The 22,283-nt window shown below is 37.8% G+C and overlaps 1 protein-coding gene across 5 annotated transcripts in view; it reads right to left on the reverse strand.

Moving 5' to 3' along the window:
* Window positions 1–22,283, reverse strand: part of LOC144022920 (uncharacterized) — a 116,229-nt gene that overhangs the window by 51,186 nt on the left and 42,760 nt on the right. For 2 of the 5 annotated variants that reach the window (XR_013284433.1, XR_013284434.1), the window contains exon 1: window positions 20,045–20,544. The exons of 2 other annotated variants lie outside the window; for them this stretch is intronic. The gene's annotated coding sequence lies outside the window, so the exon portion shown is untranslated. Of the gene's footprint in view, window positions 1–8,400; window positions 8,564–20,044; window positions 20,545–22,283 lie in introns of those variants that run through there. One more of the 5 variants, XR_013284440.1, reaches the window with a different exon arrangement.

Consider the following 22,283-nt stretch of genomic DNA (forward strand, 5'->3'; position numbering starts at 1 on the left):
AAATAAAAGAACTCGAGGATCGGTTCCTTGCGGACAATCTCAACTGCATCCTGGAACATCAGACATTCAACATGGCAATACTAAATAGACATTCTCAGGATAGCTTTGGTTGCGATGAAAGATGTGAAGAAGAAAAGTCTTGGAGGAGCAAATATCCAACAGGTAAAGTGACACACAGCACGAGCAATGCAAAACGTGTGGAACTGACGAACTATTTCAGGAAAAAAAAAAAATAGTAAAATTAAATGTATCATCGTTACAGCGCCCAACCTCCCCTAGCTGTTTTTTTTCTTTTCTTTTTTTGCGTAGCGTCCCGATGATGTAAACGAAAGGTTGCAAGAAGGTTGTGTATTAACCGTGTTTATTTATAGACAGAATGAAGTAAGGAAATGCGAGACGCCGTTACCTAGGCTGGTTATCAATGGTTTGGATCCGAACGAAATTAATAGAAATGCAAATGAAACTGGAAGGCACCACAGGAAGAACAGCGGGACAGAACACAAATGTAGTACGTCGCACATGACACATGATAATGACACTAATCCACATTCTATAAATTTTTTGGTAAAATAAGATTATGAACATGGTCAATTTGTGAAGTATAAACAACTTACGAGCTAATAAAACATAACGTCCTCGTCCCCGTACTTGACGATGTTCACACTCAAATGAATTATGAAATAAAACAGTCCGTGCAGTATAATAACGAATGCCCCCCCACCCCCGAAACGCGGGTTTTTCCTTGCCGACGCCTTGCAAAATTTTGCAATACACAAAGGCATAAGTGACGTTTGTGTCCTCCTCGTTGTTATGTCTGCGTGAACTACTGTTCGCCAAGCGAGTATACACACTTGTTACGTCACCACTTGGGGGCGTTCCAACACGGAAGTACTTCTATGTTGAAGAAAAGTTAAATAAATCAATATAAGGGTGTATTCTTCAGCTCTTATGCATTTTTCGTAGCTAAACTAACTATTTACTGCCGATCAAGCCATACATGTAAAATTAAAGGAGCCTTCCTTTAACAATAGGGGTGTTAAGAATAATCGATCCGGCAATATATCGTGATATTACAGCGCAAAATTCTTGGATTGATTCAATATATGGCCGAATCGATATTTAAACATCAATTTTTTATGGAAATATTCAACAAAAAGTCTTACTTAGGGTTAATGGAGCATTAAGCCTTAATATTTTTATTTTAATGCTGTTCAAACAGTTAAATACATTATCATACAAATCTTACAATGTACAAGTTTGCTGATTAGTATTTTCTAAATTTTAGTTAAAAAAAAAATCGCAATAATCGACTTACAGATTCGTATCGGGATATCAAATCGAATCATGACCTATGAATCGTGAGATGAATCAAATCGCCAGATACTAGGCAATTCACACCCCTAATTATCAATATGTATATTATTTGTCTATGCAGTTTAGAGTCCATCCATTCATTTTCTTAACCGCTTGCTCCTCACAAAGGTCACAGGGATGCTGAAGCCTATCCCAGACGGCTTCGGGCAGTAGGCGGGGCACACCCTGGACTGGTTGCCAGCCAATCGCAGGGCACAGAGAAACACAACCACTCACACCACAAGCACACCCCTAGGGACAATTCGGAGCACCCAATTAACCTGCCATGCATGTCTTTGGGATGTGGGAGGAGACCGGAGTACCCACAGGAGACCCACAGGCACGGGGAGAACACGAAGAGAAACTCCATCCAGGAAGGGCGGAGCCTGGACTTGAACCCAAGTCCTCAGTACTGGGAGGCGGACGTGCTAACCAGTCATCCACTGTGCCGCCCCAGTTTATAGTCATTCACACTATCATAGGTCAGCTGTACAGATGCCAAGGCTGCATCTACAGAGAGAAGATCACAATTTGAAGAAATATAATTTATTTCGCTGGCAAGGGAAAACAAAAAACTGGTAAATTGCACAAATTCTGATACAGCTTTTTTAATTGAAACTCACTACAGGCCCATTTTTCAATGAATTTTGGAACTGAGTTTCAAAAACATACAAAAATCACACTGCATCAACATTTGCAAAACAGATGTCTTCCTCAGGGAATAGCGCTAAAATCTTCCCCCGCCTACACAATGAGACATCAAAACTTAGGACGCCCAAAAGCGGGAAAACGTGACATGGCACGTCCGACGGCAAGCTTCCACACATCTTAGAGCCGACAGATGAGAAGTGGAAAACGGTGGCGTTGAATCTCGTACTGCAGATCCGACTGTTTACGAGACCAGAGGCCCAACCCAGCTTTTTACTGCTCTGTTTGAATAATCAGCTACAAGTCAAACAAACAGCACAAAGAGGGATGTTTTTGCAAAGAGCTTGGAATGGGGTTAATAAGTGTTTTAATGAAACAAAGACCTCTTGCTGCAAATATAAACACGTACGGGATCTCAGCTTTCTGGCTCCTTATCGTTTAAATATGACGGAAGATTCTGTAGAAAATGAGCTTCTCGATAAACTGTGCTTGTTTGTAGTTCACAATCAGATAAGGACGATGGTGAAACCAGTGCACCATAGTATTAAAAAAACAGCCAGACCTGTCTTATCCTGAAGCCACCTATCCGATCTGACTACACCCTGGATTGGTCGCCAGTCTATCATAACCATTCAATGAGCAACACCACGCCCGCCTCATTTTACAGTCCGCTGTGTTTGTGGGACATCGTTTGATTTCAACTACTTCAAATAACATTATCTCAAATGAGCCAGACGCCGTGTCTGTTTTTAAGCTCGCATGAGTTCATTAGGCACATGTCGCTGGCGTGAGGCGGCACACATCTTGACTCCACCTGAGCCAAGATAGTCCGAGACAGGCTCAGTGGTCCAGATACATCCACTCACCCGCAAACACCACCACCACCTCCATCACACTGGCCTGAACATAAACACGGCTTGGGTCTGCTTGAGACCCCGTTTATTTATGGACATGTCTGGGTCGAGGACACAATTAGAGCAAGATAGATAGGCAGAAGATAGACAAAAGCCAAGGGTGGCCATCCAGTGGACTTACAGTATGTTCTTACAGTGCAGAACTGTTCTTATCTGCGCTCCAGTCCAATGTACAAACGATCAAGGAAAACTTTTTCAAATGGAAATAAGTCGGTCAGTTGCAAGCTAATTGAAGTGGTGGTGACGTCAAACATGCCACAAACTTGTCCGACGCTGCCAGCGGTGGCAAAAGTCAAGTGGGGGTGTGAGAATTCAAAGATTTCCCACCATTAGTTTACCGGTAAGAGAGAGAGAGAGAGAGAGGGGAAAAAAACAGGTCCACTGCAGGTTTTATTTAAGTATGAGCTTTCATCTTTGGCGCGTTATCCTCTGCTGTATCAGTTTAATCTCTTTTCTTTTTTTCTTTTTTTTTTTACAATAACTTTTTTACAGCTTAATGGCCACAGACTGCGGAAAGCCAGACATCGCAAGGTGTTTTTATGGCGTTTGTTGCTCATCTGTGATAGGGCCAAATGTCGTTGCTTTACTGTACGGACGTTGACAGAGAAGGCAGGAATTCATTTTGCTTTCATAACTAAACAGGTTGTGTCATAATGCCTGAGAAAGAACTCAAAAACTACAGCTACGTTAAACCCATTTGAAAAAAAATCAAGGTTCAACTGTCATTTGTTTTACATGTATATAAAGAGAAGGGAGAATAATTTCCCAGATGAGTTGATGTAGCCCTTTGCCGAGGTCATCTTTTGCTTCTCAAAATTGGGTTATTCTTGAAATTAGTAACCTTCCACTGGCTATGTCGTAATACTGTTATCCATTTTGCTTCAATTGACAAACTTGGAATGAAAAATTCAACGGGATAGCTTTAAACCAGCATCAATAGCTACTGCAAGATGGAGATTGAAATCCTTCAAAAACCTAACCGAGCCAAGTTTCGAAGAGATTTTAAAAAGATGCATTTTCTGTAAAATGTAAAAAAATAAAATAATATGCACTACAGCAAAGCTAGCTTCAACTACTACAAGATACTCTGTAGAATTTTGAACACAAAGCAATACACTATAATTTGTCATTTTTAATGACAGCTTTACTTCTTGGATGACATTAATTTAGCATGAATCAAAATGGAATATGTCTGTGGCAAAATATGGAATTTTTAGCACATCCTGGCTCCAGAGCTTCAACATGTTTCTTGAGGGCAAAATAGTGCCCTTCAAATGACGTGCATATTTCTTGACGACACTTTGGTGGTATCACTTTAGAAACCTTTAGAACCTCTTGCAGGGCAATAAAAGTGAAGGGGCGGTGATTATCAAGGTGGCCTGACACAGCATTCACATACACACACGCATACGCACACACACAAATAGTATAAACATTACACAATTGCAATTGGCATGAGAGCGGCTCCAGCTAATTAGGACCACGCTGCCTTTCGTTGGCTGTTTATATGTAGCTCCAAAATGGACGCTGCCCCTGGGGCTCCTTCCAACACAACACCATGGACGGTTAGAACCCAGGGAAAGGAAAAAGGAAGCTGGGACTAAAAATACAGTAGGATACAATAAAAATCACCAAAATGAAATAAATAAGCCAAAAAAAAAAAAAGGGGGACTGGAAAGGAAGTTTAGCCGAAGGATAATGTTTACATTATTTAATTAAACCCATCCTCGAGATGATTAAAGAACCCTTGTAAGGGTTTGGAAGACATGTTTCAGCATGAATCACATGGAATGCTGAATAAAAGCGGGCGCTGTTAATATCGCCACCGTGTCGGGCGTCAAGGACATGGAGACCCCGAGGGGGGATAAAGGAGCTGGCTCTCGCCCACCCGTGTCGTTAAAGTCGATAAGCTGGCAGCTAGCGGTGGAGAAGTTTGCCATCGGCCAGCAACCAGCTCCCAAAACACTTCACTCACATTTTCCTTTTTCGCCTGCCTCAAAAAAGAATGAACTAACCGAGCCAGCCAGAACATTCTAGGTGGTCCGGACAACAGTGTAGTGGTCGGTCTGACCAGCAAGGTTAAAGACCAACATAATCCAAACATGTTCAGACCTTTGCACACTTTCAATTTTGCACTTCCCTAAAAAGTGACAATCCCTTCAATAGCCTTAATTTGGAAAGAATGGCTAACCAAAACAGTAGCACAATACATAAACAGTCTCAGGGATGAATTTAAGTGTTGAGACTTGCATTATATGGAGACAGCAACTTTAACGGTTTCAGTAGTAACTGACGTGGTCACTCCACAATGTTGTGCATGTCAGCGTTTTCATTCCAGGGAGACTTATTTGTTCCGCCCATGAAGTCTTCTTCTGCTCTTAGTTGTTCAAATTCATTTCCTCTATAGTCCACCAATTTTACTTGACATTAATTGTAACACAGTAAAACCCCGTTTACCCGGCGTGGGGAGTGGGGATACGTTCCAGAACAACTAACACAATGGATGATAAAGGGAGACCCTTTTGTAACTTTTTTGTAACTGTGACTTGTAAGAGTCAATGGCGGGAAGAAAAAATAATCACAGACTATAGGTAATTTTACTTTCTGATTTACTTGCTTCATGCTTGTTGGGGAACTCTAAAGTAATTTGTGCATTTTGCAGAGCCAGATTCAAATAGCATATTAGTTGTTGTAAGCAAATTCTCTGCTGGAGTGTGGCGCTTGTGAGAAGAACTAAACCTGTAAGCGAGAAGCTCTGACAATTGTTTGAGTCCACTTTGATCGTTTTGTTGCACAGTTGTATTTTACAAGAAAAGTGTTATATATTCAAGGATCAAAGAAAGCTATTTGAACAGTCTTTGATTCTAAATATACTTTCAATTTGATGAATTTAAATTAATTCCAAGAGTTTACTGATTAAGCTTACAAGAAAAAAGTAGAAGCAATCAATTAAGGTATTGTATTTAACATACAGGTACATTCACGTGTGACACATTCACCCACATCGTACATGTGTAGCTCAATTAAAGTCCTCTGTAACCATACATAACACGTGGTAGAAGGAATGGCCGTTTCTGCAAGATGTGCAAATAAAAGCATTTTGTGTGAACATATTAGTCGGCTCTCAAGAGCTATGTTGAGGTCATCAGATGACTTTAAAGCTGTCTTGGTTGCACATCATTAGCCCATAATTGTCCTCGTCATTTTAAACTTACTGGTACAACATCAATGAAAGATAGTAATGTGCTTGCTCAAAACTATGTCTTTATTCTTTATGAATTCAGGCAACTGGACTTATTGTTTATTAAACTGTGTTGTTTTTGTTCTGCTTCAAATCTTCAAATATGACTCAGACAATGATACTTTTGGGTAGGACATTCCGACACTTTTGTTTTTAATATCTGGTGAAACACTGTCATATTTATGCATATGTATGTTTTTATGCCTACTTTTGAATAAATATGTCCAATTCACCTTCATATTATTTCATACATTTGTTTAGCAAATACTACACAAGATAATAAACTAAATATATAATCCATCCATCCATCTATTTTCTACCGCCTAAACGGGGTCAGGTCACGGGAAAGCAGCTTTAGCAGGGAAGCCTAGACTTAAAACTTAAAATTAACCTAACTTAATTAAAATTGTAAAATATTACAAAAATAACAATTGGAAAAAAAAAACTATAAAGAAACTATCAACCACATAAAAAAATAGGGAGGAAAAAATGTGTAACGTATGAAGTAAAAGCTAGGTGAAAATAAAACATAAAATCATACAAGTAAAAACTACCAAAAAGAAAGTATTTCGGCTACGGCAAACAAAACTGAAACGTTGATTCAGAACTATTCACAGCAAAATGCAATACTCCCTGGCTTGAGAGCTCCAAAAAAATAAGTTTATTGTTCTAAAACAGTTTTGTGTGGTTAAAGGTAAAAGTAAAATACAAATAACGTAAAAACAAACTGTATATTAAGAAATACAGCTCAGACAACGATCCACATTGGTTGCACAAGGGCTTTGCTGAGCTGCAATGGAGAGAGTTCTTCCGAGTGCAACCTGCATAGGCTGTCTTGCCATGTCTCCATATGCTCCAACACGTGCAATTAAAACAAAACCAGATCTCACCCCCCCCCCCACCCCGCCTTCCTTGGGACCCATAAAGGAAGTGCCAGTCTTGGGCACATCTGGTCCAGTTTTCAGCAGGGCCAGGACCTGTGTTAGCCTGCCACTGAAGCGTTTCGATCAGAACTCAATCGGCCAAACTTTGATTTAGAACAACAATTATTAGCTTTTTTTCATTCTTTCTTTTGTAGTGTGTTAAGCGGCTATGTCGCAACTGTGTGCTGTGTTGCAGCTTGTCGATAATTGACACACCGTGGGGAGAATGCTGACTTGGATGTGTAACACACTTGCACAGACAGTAAACAGGAAGTAAATAATCAAAACATAAAAAGAAAATACTGGTACAGCTTTTACACGACACAAACTGGAGTTGAGTTTAGATATGAAAGGAGCATCAGATAAAACTGTGAGTGTAAATATTTGTGTGTGTGCGTGCATAAGTATGGGAGATACAACAGGGCCAAGGGTTCAACAAAAACGAGGCAGAATTTTTACTCCTAAAAATGATACCTTTATATCTTATTCTAAGATACTGTGAGGTAATTATTGACCGTTTGAACATTAACATGAGGAAAAAAGGAAAGAAAATAAACTGTACTTAAAATACCTGAAAATAAATAAATAAATAAAAATCATATATAGCCATCTCTGGGAATTTATTTACAAATAAATAGAATTCGAATAGAATAGAAAGCCCATCCCTTGCCAACAACTGGGCAAAACTAGAAAACAAGTAGAGCAAAAGAATTTCATGCAGATGAGTGGACTCAGATGCAACGCGGAATTATCAACATTTCTGCTCAAAACAAGACATTTATCATCTCTTTGATTTTTAAATAAAAATTTCACTTGAAATAAATAGTTATAAAACAAATCCCTAACTAAATAAATGTAACGTAATAAACACACTTAAAACTGCAACTTAAAATACAACTGAGCTGTGCTTGAAAAATGCCCCGTATTTATAAACAACTTACTGTACGCGAAAAGTCAAAAAATGTAATGTACTGACTTGAGAAAATAAATTTAAACAGGTTGTATTCATAATTTCAAAATTAAATTTAATATGGTTGACTGTACATGTTTTTGTGTATTTGTATTTATGTAATTCATTTAGTTTTTATTATGTCCATACTCCCAAACTCACTGGTGCAGATTAAGGACATGCTGACATGCCTTGCACCAGTGCTGTATGCATATGAGTGTGTTTTCAATGTAAACACACACAAAAAAAAAAAAAAAAAAGCAGAATAGGTGAATATTAAACACTTTATACTTGTGGGAACTGGTAGATTAAACTTAAAACCACTGTTGTCACCCAATCAAAATGTGCCCCACCTATGCACGTGACTTTTACCTTTGCCAAGTTTCGGCAACAAGCAGTCTGCTCGCTTGCTTTCAACGTGGAAGTCCATCCAAGTTTGTTACAACTTTTCTGCCCGCTGAGGAGCAACCGGCGGCTTTTATGGCGGCAGGTCGTCAGGTTTAATGCCTTTATCGGCGTCGGAGAGCACATTGATCTTCAAAGGGAGATGACTTGGAATGAATTGGGCAATCAGAGCGATCGTAATCCATTACTAAGACAGCATTCATTGCACTGCAGGCACTCATGCTTGCACGGGATGCATTTTGGTGTAGCCACATTGCCATCTGGTGGCCAACATTAAACCTAAAGGAGGTATTAGGATTGTCTTCATTCATGAACCACACCTGGGAATGATGGGCTGCAGCTCTAATTGATTTAAATGACAGACTAATAGGTTCATTAGCAGACTGAGTTAGTAATGAGTAGAACATACAATTAGAAGGATTGTTTGTTTAATTGGATCACCTCTTGATTCAAGCTTTTACAAGTGTGGTAAATTATTCTCTTGAAAAAAAAAATAATAAAAAGTCCATAGATGCCTGTGGTTGAAACCTTTAAAAATACAATAACCCATAACCAGAACGCTGTATAAAAATACTATGACAGCTACTATGACAAGAATTATAATATAAAAATCTAACATTTTTATCCTAACCAAGAAAAATATCTAAGCAAGCAAATAATAATAATAATAATAATAATAATAATAATAATAATAATATACTTGGAAAAAGTGAGATTCAGTAAAATCAACCATTTGTGGGGAAACAACTGAAATATATTATGATTAAAATAATTCATCATGAAATTTAAAAATGAAACAAAAGCAAGTTCACCTTATCTTTTGAAATGACTGTATACAATGTGATTATTAAAAATAAAACAGTAAAACAAGAACAACATTATTAATTGGTTCTCCTACCATATAGTCACTATATTATAGTGACTGAGGACGTAATGCCATATAAACAATATACCTGTGAATACCCTATCAACCAATCATTGCTTGAGGTCTTGATTTTTTTTATTCAAGACTGTGACAACTGTGACCTCCAGTGGTGAGATGAATTCAGTGCTATTAATTTGAGGAGATAGATGAAAACATCCATCTTCTAAAGATGATTAATTAAATTGAGCTGGCGCCTGTCCCTGACATCTGACATACACCGTGGCCTGGCCACCAGCCAGTTGCAGGGCACAAACAAACATGCATGGTTCTGCAATGTGGAAGGAAAACAGAGTAATGATAATTAGTAACTAATATTTTTGAAATCCTAAAAAGTGTTGTTTTTTTCCCCCCAACAGTGTATTTTCAAGATTATCTAATTTGTTATAAGCAAAAACTAATAGTATATTAAGAAAATAATTAAATTGGATGTGAGGACAATTAACTAAATTTTAATAGAAATTAATTGTTTATTTTATATATATATATATATATATATATATATATATATATATATATATATATATATATATATATATATATTATTTTTATTTATTTATTTATTTATTTTTGGGGGGGGATAGACTAATCAAGCATCCAGTCAAAATCATTGACTCAATTGAAATTGAAAGAGGAAATGAAATAAAATTTCTTGGTGTTATAATTGATGCAAAATTGTGCTAGAAATCACACGTAGAAAAATATCTAAAACCCTAGGCATCTTGTATAAAACCAAAGATATTGTGAATAAGAAATCATTGTATACATTATATTGTACATTATTACTGCCATATATGATTTATTGTGTTGAAATATGGGAAAATGCATACAAAACCAACACACAATCTATCTTTCAATAAATAAAAAAAAGAGCCATACAAATAATTAATTCACTCACATTATATAAAACCAACAAATCTATTATTTATTCAATTAAATACTCTCAAATTCTATAACCTCGTTGACTTTAAAACAGCTCAAATAATGTACAAACTACAAAGTATATAATAACCTACTTTGCCACAATATTCAGAAGTTATTCGAAAACAAAGAGGGCTGTTGCTCTGGGTTAAGGGGCATAAGTTACTTTAAAAAAACAATGACAAGAACAAACATAAAGCAAATGTGTGTTTCTATTAAAGGGGTTCATCTGTGGAACAATTATGAAATTGAACTGGAAAAAATGTGAATCAATTACTGTATTTAAAAAAAAAATGATATAAAATATGTAAATCAGGTATAAATGTAAATAAAATGGTGTGTGCATGTATGTTTATATGTGTATGTACTCATTATGGGCATGTGCACGTGTGCCCACATATGTTCAACACTTATTTTTGGGGAATTTATTGTATTGTATATGTAGGGCTTTACTTTTGCGCTCTCTTCTTTGCATATATGTAAAGGATAAGGACTTACAACTCATACCAATATAAACATGTTTTGTTTATTTTCTATTGTTTAATGTTTATGTTAGTAAGAACAACTTATTAGTATATTATCATGTTAGAATATTAGAGAGTATGACTAGATTAGTTTTTGTACTTCTTCCTACTCCTTTTTGAACATGTAAATTATGATACTATTGACAATTTTTTTCTTTTCTTCTTTTACTATCTATCTATCTATCCATCCATCCATCCATCTCATTTTCTTTAAATTAAATAAGGACAGTAAACAGTAAACAGACTAGACAGAGTAATATTTTTTCATAGTAACTGAACGTTAATCACTTTTTAAATATTTATTTTAATTCATATTGTATTGCAAGTGTATTAAATAAATAAATAAATTACAAAAAAAAAAAAAAGTTAATTGAAACCCTACTAAGGTTTGACATTAGCACCACTGTTCTAAAGTGGCCACTGGGGGCAATGCAGCTAAGGAAAATGTGCTCTGGGCCACTGCACGAATTGTCCACAAGGGTGCAGCAGTGTATTACCATGAAAAAAGTGAAGGCCCAGAGGAGCAACAACTTTCCAAATGGCGATTAGCTGCAGTATATCATTCATACCGTGAGTCACAGCAATCAGCCAAAGCCGACTAAAGAGGGATTAGTGTCATTTTGTGGGGTTTGTACAATAATACAAATGATTGGCCTGCTGACAGCAGCCTGGCGTGTGCGCTGAAGAAGCTTGCGGTCATTTTGTCAGCCCTCTGGCAGAAAAACGAGGACTGTTTCTGAGGGCTTATCGCTTGTCTGAGGCCTTGACAAGCAATTACTGCACAGTCGGGCTCTGGCCAAACAGCAACGCCAGCACAAGAATTTTAAACTAAGTCAAGAAACTTTGTGGGGAAAAAAAAAAGTGTATGTTGCTTCCTGCCCATCATTAATGCACCCCATCCTCCACCTTTTATTAGAAGTTGTGCACACTGTATTTTTATATCCCCCTCGCCATAAGATAACAGTTTTTCAATTGAGTTCTACAGGTTATAGGAAAGCTTTTGAATTGTGTATAACAGTATTTATCTTTTTTGTTTTTGTTTTTGTTTTTTGGTAAATCACAAAAAAAACAAAAATAACAAAAAACAAAAAAAACAGGCATTTACACAAAGGTGTGTAGACTTTTTATAACCACAAACTGTATTTAAGGTATGCTGACAAACACCTTAGTAATAACTTTTTTTTTTAAGCTTCTTTCTCATACAGATGACAATTATTTTTGAAATATGAGCTGCATAACACCGTATTGTGAATGACAGACCACAAGATGGTGATGTCTACTAAGTAACAACACTGCACTTGTTAGTGATACAGTACAGTATACCAAATGTAGGAGAAGTATGGGCTATTTAAGTTATGATCACAACAAACAACGAGTATATTTGGGACATTCACTTTCAAATGTTTCACTAGAAGACAATATTGCCTAAAAAGCTCATTAAGACCATGAAAAATTACAATATGCATGACAGGCTTGGAGATGGAATTAGTAGTAGAGAAAATTAAGGAGTTGTGGGGAAAAAAAATACAACCTACACTTGTAAAAATTGCCGGTTTTCCTCAAAAGTTTCACATACTTGTAATAATACATTTGTCTTTTAGTCAAACACCTGCTTTAAGAAGAAAACTAAATGTCCACCTGGCTGAGATGTGGGTTAGCTATGCATATAAATATGCAAGAAGAAACAAAAAGGCTGTCGCTTACTTTCATGTCAAGATTTAGACTTGCTCCAACATCAACCCGAACCATAAACCTAAAGCTTAAACTTAACCTTGAACCATAACTTTAACCGAACCACTAATTATAAATCCAAGCGGGTTTAGACACCAAACCTTAACAGTACCCATCAGCCCCTAATCACTTACCTTAAAACCTAATGCCTTCCATAATAATGTGGTTGGTACATCCTAACCGCTATCACATCACCTTTACCTTAACATAATGCTTGTCCACTAACACTAACCTTCAACCCCTAAACTTAACCGTAACCACCAACCTCTAACTGGTAACTTTAACCTAACCTTAAACCTACCGCATCGCTATCCCGACTGCAAACTCGGTCCTCAAGTGCCGGAGTCCTGCATGTTTTGGATGTTTCCCTTCTCCAACACAGCTGATATATGATCAGCTAATCAGCAAGCTCTGCATAAGCCTCATAACGATCCTGTTGATTGGAATCAGCTGCATTGGAGCAGGGAAATATCCAAAACCTGCAGGACTCCGGGGCCTCGAGGATCGAGTTTGCCCATCACTGCCCTAATGTTGACCATCTCCAGTAACCTTTACCTTAACTCTTCCCGTTAACCTTAAACTGACCCCCTCCCTGAGGGGAAGGGAACCCTGGTCCTGGAGTGCTACTGCCCTGCCTGTTTTCCATGTATCCCTCCTCCAACACAGCTGACTCAAATGATCAGCTCATCAGCAAGCTCTGTAGTGGCTCTCCAGGACCAGGATTCCCTACCTAACCCTTTAGTGATAATCTTAATTCTAATTCTCGGACCAATCATCTCCCCCTTATCTCAAAAACCTAAATCTAACCTCCCAAAATTAACCTCAACCGCATCTCCTAACCTGAGTAATCTAAATCCTGCCCCAAGGTTTCCAGCATTTGCATTTTTGTATTTGGTCGGTTTCTGAGAGCTTCCTGACAAAACAATTCAGACAAAACAGGATGGGAGCGCTCAGATGAAATCACATACAGCACCAATAAGGACAAATGCATGGAAGTCCGTTTCTCCATCAGCTACTTAAAATCTCCCTAAACCACAATCTTCATGCTTCTTTGGAAAAATATGAGTTCCATGAATCCACCATTACCAGAGTTTTGTTGCCCAAGATTAGACCATTTTACAGTAAGATGTCTATGAACATTTTTTTTAAACTTGTTTCTCACGCATTTCTTTACTAGACAAGTGCAATGAGAAGCTCACAGAAAAAACATTTCCCACAGCAGGCCCACCACTTCACAAAAAAAAAAAGAAAGAAAAAAAAAACCTTACTCCTTCTCCCACACACACACATAAACACATACACCTCGAAAACAAAGGTACCATTTTACTCAAGGAAGGGTCAGCAGTTCTCTCCATCAGACGGGGGCTTGTTCTTGGTCAGAGGCTGCTGCCCAATCTCAGACCAGCCCCACCACCACCAACGAGCTCCGTCGGCCCCCCTACCGACCCCCCGCCACCCGCGGAGACAAGCTTCCCATTGTTCGTGCTGTACTAATAAACGACAGTTCTCCTGTTCGGACATGAAATACACATGAACGCTAAGGACAATTTGTCATGAATCCCACACCAGAAGATCACCTGACAGGAACTGTGCGGGGCTACTTTTCCTGAGGTAAAGCAGCGCGGCACATAAGACAAAAATAGGTGTCATTAATGTGCGGTACGTGCTCCTCCTGTTCCCCCGTGGGTTGGGAAAACAGGCGGTCATGACACCCAGACGTGGGAGTTCACCATCAGGTCACGTTGAGCTCATTCACCTGCTACTGAGGTCTGGCTCTTGACTTTGTGAGAAATCACCACTCCGCCCAAGCTCATAAACACATCATTAACATGCACCACCGAAGCAAGAAAATCTGTTTACTTTAAGCGCCATGCTAACACCTAACAGCCAACCTGACTTAGCGAGTGCAATGACTCAAGCACTGATACAAGAAAAATGATCAAATGTAACTAACTGATTGTTATACAAATAAATAGATTGTTAAGAATTCTGTCGATTGTGTATCTTAAGGGGATAGTTTGGCTTTTTTGACATGAATCTCAATTTCATCCTCACCTCCAGTGTGTGCGATCAGCACTGATTTTCCCCTGACAGCATTCTGTGACACGAGTTCTGGTCCGGTGTTGGACGAGAGGAAAATAGTCCAGCAAGCTGGCTGGGGTCTCGGAAATAAAGCGTTTTTCTTCTAAAAACCATTTGTGTTCTAAAGAGTGATACATTTGCATCACAATACTCTTTTCTGAAAAAAGTCAGACGCCATTACCGCCAGCCACAACTTTTCTGTTCGTTCGTATCACTGCGCGAAGCCCTAGACAGCGAATTGACGCGCTGCAGACAGCTGATCCTTCCGCCTTCGAAAAGACAAACAACTTGTAGATTAGTGCGCGTCTATCAGCTGCATGCGGGGCGCCGCGCAGTGATACGAACAAACAGAAAAGTAGCACAGACGGTAATGGCGTCTGACTTTTTTTCAGAAAAGGAGTATTGTGATGCAAATGTATCACTCATTTGAACACAAATTGTTTTTAGAAGAAAAACGCTTTATTTCCAAGACCCCAGCAAGCTTGCTGGATTATTTTCCTCTCGACCAACACCGGACCAGAACTGGTGTCACCGAACGCTGTCAGGGGTAAGTCAGTGCTGATCGCACACACTGGAGGTGAGGATGAAATACAGATTCATGTAAAAAAAGCCAAACTATCCCTTTAAGGCGACTGAGGCAAAATGGAATGCAGTATTTAGCTGCAACCAGCAGAGGCACTGTTGATCCAGTGTCAACTTGCTTGCAGTTTGAAGAACATGCTCGCTATGTTATTTGTGACATAGGATTAAACGTCAAATAAATTCATAATATTATAGGAAAACACATTTTTGTACTGTTCACTATTTAGTTAAATTAACAAATGTGAGACTTCTGAAGAAGTGTGCCATTACGTTTCACGACACAAGATAACAGTTCAGAAATTTTGGGGAGCCGCGTTCAAGTGGTTAACATGGTCACCTGCCACCATGGGGACCCCAGTTCAAGACGCACAGCTGCACTGTCCTTGAGCAAGACACCAAAACCAACACACACTAACAGGGTGTTTGCTGTGATGGAACAAATGTACAGGTCAAATTTTGTGTACATGAGTGCACGACCAAAAAAAAGATTATTCTTAAACGTTAATGGGAGAAGATTAGTTAGAAAAGATACTTTAACGTGCACTGAAGTTATGTTGCTTATAGCCACGAGAATTTAAGACATTTTGCCAGTACCTTAAGATTGTGATATCAACCTGCATTATCATCCCCAATCATGGTTCCCGTTGCCATTTTAGCTCAGCAAAATGAAATAAATTTAGATGCTATCGTTGGATGGTACACTTCCAAATCTTGAAATCATGTTTGCTTCTAGCGATGTTTAAATAAAATCCCCATGAAGAACGTGTGAGAACATTTGACAAGACACACAGGAAAACCTGGTGAAATATTTCACCCGTGCTGAGACGAAAAGAAAATGCCTGGGAAGAGGGAAATTAGCGGGGAGGGGAAAAAAAGACAACGGGGCTTGTTAAATGAGTCGAACCCCGGTGTGTAAATGGTACTCTGCTGCGGTTCGCCGCAAGCCTATCATATGACAGCACGCTTGACACTGCGTGAGAAAGCAAATTCCTGAGCGCTCAGCGACGACCGCCCTGAGATACAAAGAAAATTAGCTACCCCTGCCTAAAAAACAGCTCAATGGCCACTTGGATAAGTGCTGCATACAATGATGTGTCTGTATCGCCTACACTAATGCGCCCCCACAGGACTCATTTTTGACTTGGAAAGCAACTTTTGGACTGTTTTCTAGAACCAAAAAATGTACAGGTGTAAAAAGTAAAAGGAAATCACAGAGGAAATGAGGACTCAATATCATCAATGAAGCAATAATCGGTATGAAGGACAAAAGCCATCCATGATACACTAAACTATGTAACCAAAGATTACAAAAAGACAACAAAACAAAATATTTTCTTAACTATCATAAAAATACACAGGAGACATTTGTTTTCAGGCAAGAGCAAATAAACCACATGGCGACCTCGTGAGGATAAGACGGACGGATGGATGGATGGATGGATGGATGGATGGATGGATGGAAAAAAATCATTTTAGATATCACTGTTGATTAGAATTCACAAATATAAGGAAAAATTTTTGTTCTATGATAAATTAAAAAAAAAAAAATCCAATTAAAACTCTAAAAAAAAAAATACAATTAAAATAAATTTAAAACCATAATATTTAGATAAAAATAGTGAGTGACAATCCTCGGTCCCTACATTTCGAGGTTACAAACAAACAAATGTGCTTATTGTGTGTTTGTTGTCCCAAAGTATGCTCAATAAAGTGATTGAGAGGAAGCCTGCGGCTATGTCTGTCTACCTTAACATCTTGTGGGGACATTACATCCATCCATCCATTTTCCTGACCGCTTATTCCTCACAAGGGTCGCGGGGAGTGCTGGAGCCTATCTCAGCTGGCTCTGGGCAGTAGGCGGGGACATTACAAAATGTTCTAACTGGCGATGACACCATGTTAAATTAGCTATCATTGATATTAGGGCTGGGAATCTTTGACTGTCTCACAATTCGATTCGATTACGATTTTTGGGTCTACGATTTGATTCAGAATCGATTTTCAATTCTCGATTCAAACGATATTCAATTCAAAATTATTTGATTGACAAATGATTTCTGCTTCAATTTACAGATATGCACAACATTGTCATGATCTACTCCAGTCTGCTTTGCAAGACAAAATGACAAATAGAGACATTATTAAACTTGTCTTGTTTTTTGTTTTTTTAATCATTTATTAATTTTGTATCGTAAGTGCCCTTTTCCACAAAAACAGCATGTTTCTAATTTAAATAAAAACGATTTTTGGATATTACATATCGATTCGATTCGATTAATAGATGAGAATCTCGATTCTTTTATAAATCGATTTTTTGGCACACCCCTAATTGATATACCTTGTGCTGGAGTAGACATGTTATGATACATATTTCACCGCTTCCTTTTTGAGTTTGAAATGATCTCAAACATTGCAAATTCTCTGTCTTTGCATGCCAGGTAGAGATTTTGCCTCAACCTTTATGTGAAATCAAATAATTCGATTCAATTAATTGTTGCAGCGCAGTATGGATGTTTCGTCCCACGCCGAGTATAAAACTAGTTACTTTTGAGGATATCACCTCAAGAAAAAGCTGCCGTACTTGTTTTTGCTGCCGAGTGATGGACACAGCCAACAGAGTGTCTATATTGGTCACATGGGGAGTTCGATCAAGGGTCACGTCTGCAGACATGCTCCTTCTCCGCCACTCACATACGACAAAAAGCAGGAAGAAGAAGAAGAGCCCGTGTTTAGCCAAGACCTCGTTTGCTGACACAATGTCCGTCTTTGTCCGCCTCACAGGGTGCCAGATAAAGGAATTCTTGTGTGTCTTGTGTGGTTGGGGGTGGTGGGGTGTGCGCTGCTCTGACCGAGTTTATTTGACACTTCAGCTCCTTTTGTGAGGGCAAGTGTCCCACCGTCAATGCCGGCCATGAGAGTCACTTGGCTCTAGACAGAGGGTCCCTCTTCAGTGGAGAAAGGGGGTCTTGTGTGTTGTATTACGGACATTATAGTGGTGCGCTGTCCCTCGACCCCTGACAAAATTCATCAGTCTTTCTCGCTAATAAGGTTAGGTGAGGGATTTGTCTTCAAGTTTTTCTGAAAAGGTATGATCCTATGAGATCTTATCCACGTTCACCTGTAGGGAGTCACTGAGGGAAAGGCAGAGGGTGGTTCACTTGTGCAAGCAGAGGCTGGGAGGTGTAAGGAGCAGGTGCACGGGAGGTCACGCAATGAATGCAGCTCATTTTGGAGGGTGATCTTGAGATGAATAACGGAGTGAGCAGATCACACATTACTATATTCACTAGGGGTGTGAATTGCCTAGTACCTGACGATTCGATTCGTATCACGATTCACAGGTCACGATTCGATTCGATACCGATTAATCCCGATACGAATTTATAAGTCGATTGTTGCGATTTTTTTTCATTCAAATTTAGAAAATACTAATCAGTAAGCTTGTAGAGTGTAAGATTTATATGAAAATGTATTATTTATTTATCTGAAATTTCAGTCTTATAGAGGTTGTAATCTGTTTCATGTTTGAACAGCATTAAAATAAAATATTAAGGCTTAATGTTCCGTTCATATAACATTCTTCCATGCTCAAGGTGTGAATCCTAACCCGAAGTCAGATGTTTTGTTGAATATTTTTCCATTAAAAATGGAAGTTTAAAAATCGATTCACACAAAAAAAAAAAAAAAAAAAGGCAATGATGATAAGACGTTGAATCGGTAAGACTACCGAATGAACAATTCTGAGCTCTTAAAAAAAATAAAAAATAAAAATAATAATAATAATAATCGTTTTGTTTTTTTTATTGAATCGATTCGAGAATCGCGCGATGTAGTATCGCGATATATCGCCGAATCGATTTTTTTTTTAACACCCCTAATATTCACCCATATTTGAGTAAGATCCAGGTTGATAATTGCAAAAACTTTGATCAACCACATTTGATGGTAATAGAACAGCCAAACACCTTAATTCTGAATGGTCTATTAGTACAAATCCAACAGTTGAATCTAATCAAAACGTGGAAAAAATACTTATTACAAACAAGATACTATTTTTAATGGAAACCTAAATGCAAGCCATTATATATGTACAATTTACAGGTAACTTGAAAAACGCATGCTTGGCAATCACTAAAATTGGCAAATGAGCCCCAAGAAAGCTGAACTGAGACCAACCTTGGTTCTGAGAAGGCTCTTTTTGGGGTACAATATCTTGTCAATGAATCAGAAACCCAAAATGTACCGATTTGTCTCCAAATTTATCATTGACAGATTGAGGATTCACCTGTACCATTTGGACTAGAGTAACTGATGGTATAACATTACAAACCTGACCAAGTTAAAAAATGGAGAAGAAAAAAAAAAAAAAAAAAAAAAGCTCATTTACCAAATATGTGTACCACTAAAATTGCAAAACGTTATTTATGAAATACAATGCTGGGAAAAACAACAACAACAAAAGATTAGCCCGAAAGTACATATTTTCCTCCAAATTTACCACACACACCTGTGTAGCCTCTTGACTAACGATGGGAGTAACTCAGAATATGATATTATTGGAATGTGTGGCCAAGGATGACATCATGATACAGCAATTTTGCGATATAACGTAAGGGGCAGGGGGGACACCGATGACCCATTATTATGTATAATATAATGCAACTGAAAAGGGGGAGAAACTTGCAAAATTTGTTTTATCAACACAAAGTAACAGCTGCTCCATCAGCTCCATACTTTGACGGTTTTGTAGCCAGATCAAATGCTCTCAGTATTTTGAATTGTACTAAGGAACCAATCCCTGCCCTTTGTAGCACTGTATCCTTCGTTCACTGACAATCATTTTACATACCTGCTTGGTCAGGTGATGCTCTATCAGGTCGCGCGGCAGCTAAGCACCAACACAAATATTCCAAGATAAGAGAAGTTATTCCATTCTTTGTGTTTTAAAAATCAATCCCATCCACAGGAGTACAAGTACGAGGATGTTGCTATCCCATGAGAGTCGTCTGTCCCACATGTCTCGCAGCTGAACTGGGACATCACTTCCCATATGAAAAGTTGAGTATTCCACAGAATGACCCACGGGGAGCCTGTTTAATCCATAACATGAAGCCATCTTTATCCCTTTTCATTTATCTGATGAATTGTATTTTTAACAAGAAGAAAACACGCTGGTCAGCGTTTAAACTTCTCGGCACATCCCAAGAATCATCGCGACTGCCCTCAAAAAGAGTGCAAAAACATGAAGTCCAAAGAGAGATATAAGCAGCTTAATTTTTCAGTATGTATCCAGCGCGCTGATGTTAGAAGTCCATTAGATTCCTCGGACGAACCGCTCTTGCCCGTCGTCAGCGCGAGACTGAGCCATAGTTGGAGCTCATCACCCGAGTGCATGCTGCCTGCGTCTGACGTAAGCCGCGCAATGCATCGTGGGATAGGTAGTTTTTAACGAAGCACAGTAAGTACTCGATTGTTTGTTTTGGAATAAAGCATACCTTTTTGTTTGTTTGTTTGTTTGTTTCTTGTTGTTTTTTTTTTTGTTTTTTTTTAAGCAAAGCGAAATAATAGTTTCCAGCTTCCTAAATATAGACATAACAAATAAACTAACATGGAATCTAAATTTGAAAGTGCGACAAAATATGAAGTTAACTATATTTTACTTTTATTTAGCTATGTGATATAATAAAATATAAAAGAATCTTTAACTTCTAGTGGACTAATCTTGTGGCGTTTTGCATGTTTATAATATAAATCATCATATTTTCAATGGTTTCCTTTTAAATGGGTCATTCCTGAATTGGAGGACATTTTAGGCTTCAAAATTCTTGGAAACTAAACCTAAGCTATCAAGGGTTTGATTAGCTCATCTTGCAGATCAATGGTACAAATAATATTACAACACCATTAATGTAGTGCAAGCCACTCTAATCACAGCAACAGGTAAGAGTAAATGAGAGTAAAGGGTAAATGTTAGCTTTCTCTCAGGAGTAGACGCTACCTGTTTAGCTAGCTGTTACTACTACTGACCAAGAGGACAAACTTAATTATGTAAATAAGTAAAGAACATATAAACAATAATTGTCTTATTCTGATCATATGCATAACAGGGTTGCAATGAGGTAGAGTGAGACATTCAATCAAGGCAAACTATGTTGTAGAAATGAAAAATAGAAGAAGAGCTCCCTTTGCGTTTGGAAAACTGAAGATTTCCAGCGTATCATCTCATTCAAAGCTTCTTCTTCTATCATGCCAAAAAGGTTTTGTTAACAGGGTTGCATGCATGTTGTGGGACACATGTACCATGAATAATAATAATTATTTGAAATATTGTGTTCATTAAAACAAATGTTCCCACAGTTACAACGAAACATCAATGAAACAAATACTGTAATACTAGAAAAAAATTCAATTTTAACTGTTTTATTTGAGATTCAATTTTGTCATTGGGGGGTGGGACAAGAGAAAAAATGGCATTTTGGGGAGTACTCCACACTTAATTGGTATTTTAAAAACTATTTTCAAGTATTTTTACCTCTTAGTTTTGTTTTGTTTGTTGTTGTTGTTTTTTCTTAGAACAAGTAAATTTACTCAAAACTGAATGTTTTTATAATTTGCATGTGGATTATTTAAAATGTAATCGTTGGGACATCAAATGTCCTACAATTCTGGAGTGACCCAAATAAAGTCTTTTGTATTTACCTATAAGTACTGTAGAATATGAAACATTTTCACTATTTGTGGAATAAAGTCCTTTGGCTTTCCCCATAAGTACAATATAAAACATTTTTATTATTTGTGGTAAGGGGAAAAAAAGCATGTCAGTTTAGTGGGTCTTTTTTTGGGCCCATTACATAAATACAAAAATCAATTTAAAAAATATTAAATTCTCTGTTATTTAGATATTTACAGATATTTCTTGCAGAACAATTAGATTTTTCCACTTTATAAACGTTGATATGTTAAATTTTGAATTATTCATTTAGGCTTACCAGTCACATATGCAAATAAAAGGTAGCTATTACAGTCAGTTATACTATAACCTATTCTTTGTATTATATATAACAATATCTTATTGTATTACTATATTT

This window comes from Festucalex cinctus, chromosome 1 (assembly GCF_051991245.1).
Source record: "Festucalex cinctus isolate MCC-2025b chromosome 1, RoL_Fcin_1.0, whole genome shotgun sequence".
NCBI classification, from domain to species: Eukaryota; Metazoa; Chordata; class Actinopteri; order Syngnathiformes; family Syngnathidae; genus Festucalex; species Festucalex cinctus.